Genomic DNA, 5,617 nt, shown 5'->3' on the forward strand with positions numbered 1-5,617 from the left:
TCTTACATTATGTAAAACACTTGCAAAACAATCAAATTTCTATGTAAATGATAGCCAAAATCACCAGAAGTTTTTATTTAAACAACTGTTGTACCTAAACTTGATTAGTCCTTCACAAAATAATTTGTAAAATGTTACTGTAAAAGGTTTTATATGGATGTATTTATTTAAGAAATATTTTAGAAAAGATTAAAAATTACATTTTAAGAAGGTTATGCTCAGAAACAACTGTAAACTCTTGCATCATATTTTTAAATTTTATTTAGAGATGTTGGCAGCTCATGTAGTTCACAATCTTCTTGGAGGATGGTTGCATGTACATATTGCAGAACATTTCTTCTTTTTTTTTCTTCAGTCCTCTTCTCCTTCTTGCCACTTTTGAATCATTTTTAAAAGTTGTTTTATGTATATTAAAACATTTCCAGAGCTAAGGATGTAGGTCAACAAAAGAACTCTTATGTGGCACAGAGACTCCAGGTTCAACCTCACTACTGCCTGAGAAGACTAGCGTTGGGTCATGGGAAGACTCCCAAAGTTACTCTTATCTACAAGTAAAAAAATATTAAGTTTAAAGTTAAAAAAATTTAAGTTTCAAAACAGGTCACAATAACTTGAATTTCATAAGAAATAAGAGTCAGAAAAATAGGAGCATAATGTGATATTATTAGGCAAAACTTCTGACATAGGCTGAGGAACATGGCTTTTATTACCCGTAGGTCCCAGGAACAAGGCTGTATTTGTCCTTGTCATCCCATTTAGCATTGATTAGTGCTTTCCTATCCTATTTTATTGATTTTCAAAATTCCTTTATTCAGGAAGAGGTACAATGGGGCCAGCTGGGTAACGGGTCCCACATTTTTGGAACTGCCGTTTTTTCCAGCTTCTGGATACATGACACCAACTGTCTTTTATTTTTTTCTTTTGTTAACTATCACTAACCCTTCCATTTTCCAGTTTATAATACATTCATCCTTTTAAAAATATTTTGAAGTTTGCACAGCTTGATTGAGGAAAGAGAGTCCTGTGGCCAGAGGATGATAGTGTGCAGGAATTCTACATTTATTCCTCAGTATTTGGATGCAAATGAAGGCAGTGTCATGAAAGCCAGAGGCTGAGAATCCAAAGTCAGAGCTAATTTTGCACAGAATGACAAACTGCACGTTATCTATTTGATACTGTGTCATTAGTTTTTTAAATGATCCTCTCTGAGACAGGATAATATAGAAAAGTGAGCTACGCTCCACGTATCAGTGCTAGCTACCTTTTCTTCTTTTCACTACCAGAAACACACACTCCTCAGAGTCTGTCGTCTCTCAGAAAGTAAAAATGAGCAAGATGCAGTATCTATACTTACCAATTTCCCCTCCTTTTAAAAAATAATTTCCTCTATTAATGTATTTACTAATAAAATATTCATAGATATATTGAAGAAAATTTCCTCCACTCTTAGCCTTCATTAGAATTTCTTGAGAGCCTGGGATTAGTTATTAAAGCAATAAATATTCAACGATGGTTACTAAATTCTCAATGGTTTTCAAGACTGAAGATGTAACAGTAAAATGAGGTGATCATCAGAAATAAGTTAATAAAGAAATAAATAATAAAAATATAGGTTCCATTTTTTTTTTTTTACTATGAAACAACAAAGTAAGTCCACATCTCTTTCATTGAATGTGGGCATATTAGTGACAGTAATTATAGTATCTCTGACTACGTAGTGAGTTTTTGCTCTATGTTGTATAGCAGGCTACACACATATCTAAGCAAGTATTACAATCACACTGACTATTCCAGTTTCACAATCCGAGAGGTTACTATTTTATAATTTGAATTATATGTGAATAGAAGTATATTAAATGGAGAAAAGGAAAAGCAACTAATGGTGTTACAATAGTAAAATATTGCCTCTAATTTTAATAGACCTTTAGTGTGGGTAAAAAATAAAATGAACAATACTCTGCCAAGCAAGTTTAAGGAAATAAGATAAATTATTTGAAGACACAGAAATAGGATTTTTTTGTTTTGTTTTTTGTTTTTGTCCATACTAGGAAGTATGAGTGACAATCGGCCCATGATTGTCCTCCTTGTAGTGGCCAAAGGCATCACAGGTATGGGCTTTAGCATTCTTAAGGAGTCTGGAGCATAGGTAACTGATACAACGCCTCCTGCTATGCCGAGCAATTGCACAGGAGTCCCACGACAGACTGAGCACTGAACAACTGACGCTGTGAGGCTCCAGTGAGACCTGCTCATTTGGGGCAGTCCTTCCAACTCCTGGACAGCATGATGACTCTGAAATTATTATTTCTGTCTTAGAGTGGGAGATGGAGAATTTACAGGTTAACATTCAGTTTTCCTCCAGCATAATGGGTTGATTTAAATTATATTTTAAAAAGTAAAGGAAATACAACATTTTGGTTTCAGTACACATGTAAATGTCATGTTAATTATGGTAAGTTCTTTATCAAATGGTAGGCTGTAATTATAGCGTAGTAAATGTTTTTAAACTAAATTTTAACTTCAGTGATCAGAGGCAATGTTTAGGCAATGGCTATGACTTTGTTGGAAATTTTTATGAAAAAGTGATCACATTGCATAGTTATTAGTGAATTGAGAAATGTAGTAGACTACAGTAAGAAGCCTGAAAAATGTCACATAATAATACAATACAAGTCTTTTTTATATGTTTAGTACAAGGTCTACAGGGTCTCACTACACAGATCAGACTCCTAGTGATCCTTCTGTTTTCAACCTGCCAAGACCTGGGATTACAGTCATGTTCCACCACACCCCATTTGCGATACAATCTTAGTGCTCATAGAATGTTGAGCAGACCCATGTACAGGAATGAGGAGTAGAGAAACTTCATTTCATTAAAATTTTCTTATAGCATTTAATTTGTAATTTTGGGGAGTTTATTTGTAAAAAGAAGGTGTAAAAGTGATCATTTTGAGTTTTATTCAGTAGACTAAAGCATAATTTTGCCAACATTCTGGAAGAAAATTTTTAAAAACCACCTTTTTCTCCTCAGTGAAAAATTGTCACTCAAGAAAGGTTCATGGTTTAGGAAGATCATGAAGCCTGTAAAGGCAGAGAGGAATGCACCAGGACTGGCAACGTTTTACAGAACTGAAATTCTTGTACTTACAAGATGGAGGTTTGAGACTTTATTGTTCTGTTTTCATTTTGAGACACAAGAAAATGTATAGGAGGTAATGATTTTTCTCAGGAGAGCATGTGAGCAGAGGCAACACTGGTGAGATGCAATTTGTAACCAAGTATAATCTACTAAAACCAATATCAACAATGGTATCAATATCGAAACGTCATGAAATAATTTTTGCTGTTCTATAACTCTGCAAGAATTTCAGGCTAATTTCTGGAAGTTTTACCAGAAACTGGAGAAAGCAACCACATTTCAAGGTTGGAGAATTAAGACATTGTCTTGGACATTTCAAAGCAAGGTTTGTGAATCTCACGTAGAGTATTTGTGTCTTGTGAAGACACTGAACACTATGTTGCACTTTCAGCTCCTTCTCATTGAGTGTTTGTCTTCTGTTCTTTTCAGTTGCCAAAAATTTGAGAAAGAAACAAAAAAATAGTTAAAAGAACCCACTCCTTTAACACTTCAGAGTACAAGAAGCCATTTTAATTAAGGGTATTCATCGAAATTCAGCTGAGTGTCATAAGTCTACATAAAAAATTATTAAATTTGTCTTTGATGATGTATTTAATTTTGTGACATCTCAGAATGTAGCAGATTCAGCTTTTATATCAAATACTATTAAAATGATTATGTTTCAATAGAAACCAGTTTTTCAGATCAGAAGTCTCACAAAGAAATCAGGAAATCTAAACAGAACATTTAACAAAACAATTCTTGTCTATAAAAAGTCTGTTCCTTGTAATTGTAGTTTTTGAATGAAGCAGTAGTGAGGGTGATTTCTTTAAAAACTTCCTTATCTGTAGTTATTAGTTTTTCCCACTGGCATTTTATTTAACAGGCCCTGACACACACATTAGCTCTCACTTCACAATCTTATTCGTGGTTTTGAATGATCCCTGCAGTAAACATTCACATGATGCTTACAAAGTTTTGGATTTGTTGACAAATACTGTCACTCTGCAATCCACTGAATGGCTGAAAGAGTGTAGGAGCATAACTCTAAAATATGGCACCCTGGCACGATGATGATTATTTCAATTAAAAGACCTGTGGAGAGTAGCAGATGTTGAAAGATATCCTCTCACAACCCTTCACCTGCCTGTACTGGAACTGCCACAAGAGAAAACAAAAGTATGCCTCAGCTCTCACGCTAACAAGAAGGTAAGTTAGCAGTTTTCAGTATCCTTCTTGATATTTAAAAGTCCTATTTTCCTAAAATGTTTTCTTAAAGATACTGGCCTATTGCCATACTTATTTTTCATACTATTTGTTGTGAAATTTCCTCCATTTCTGTTTTGTTTCTTTTTCTTTTCTTTAATCTTTTCTTTATCTTGTATAGGGGCTTGCTACACAGCTCAGACTCATAATGCTCCTCCTGTCAGCATCCCCAGCACTGAGATTACAGGCCTGCGCCACCACACCCTGTTTCGGTGGCCTGCTCAGCATGGGGCAGGCAGGGCAGGAGGTACCAAGATTGAACTTGGGTCCTTGTGCTTGCCAGTCAGGTGCTTAGACCACAGAGCTATCTCCTCAGCCCACCATCACCATGTCATTATCCTTTGACTGTGAAGACTAGCAGGTCTTCAAGAGAAAGAGTCCTGTAATTTAAGTGTCATATAATTATCTTCTATGCTTGAGTTCAACTTTGAACAACTGACTGATTTATTCACTCAACTAAAACTTGTAACTCTTAGGATAGTTACATGTTTATTTTTTCTCCTATCAATATCATGCCCTGGTAGAGTCACTAGATTTTCTCAGTACACCTGTACCTCTGTACTTCCATGTCTATGAATTAAAAACCTATCATTACTTTGCATGAAGAAGAGGGCTGGGGAGATAGTTCAGTAGAATAAGTGCTTGTCTGATGAGTGCAGGGTCCTGAGTTCAATCCCTAGTATCTTCCCCCTCCAAAAGCAAACAAACAAACAATTCCTTTGAGGCTGGGGATTTGGCTCAGCTGTAGAATGCTTGCCTAGCAAGCTGGAAACCGTGGGTTCGGTCCTCAGCACCAAAACCAAAGATTAAACTTCTCTCAAAACAAAAAAAAAAATGCAATAAAATAAAAAAAAGACCAAAACCAAACAGGCAACTTTGCATGAAGAGGCTTTAAACCCTATAGAAAACTAGTTAAAATAAAGTACATGAAAATCTCACAGTAAATGCACCTATGTTACTGAATCAATTGCTTAAAATTCCAGTGTTATCTTGGAAAACATTTACAGAATTTAATTTATGAAAATTTTGAAAAAAGAAATTAAATCATTGTTCCCCAATGGGAGCAATGGAGATGGTAGGAGATGGTAGTTATTTCATCTATGATTTACATTTAAATAGTCTTCATTGTCTGAGAAAATATTCTCTGACTAATGGCTCAAAATAAGTGTTAATGCTGGAGATATTCTGAAAGTTCTATTACATAGAATGAAGAAAATAAACATTGTTGGGGCC

This window comes from Octodon degus, unplaced genomic scaffold (assembly GCF_000260255.1).
Source record: "Octodon degus isolate 3935 unplaced genomic scaffold, OctDeg1.0 scaffold00115, whole genome shotgun sequence".
Classification (NCBI taxonomy): domain Eukaryota; kingdom Metazoa; phylum Chordata; class Mammalia; order Rodentia; family Octodontidae; genus Octodon; species Octodon degus.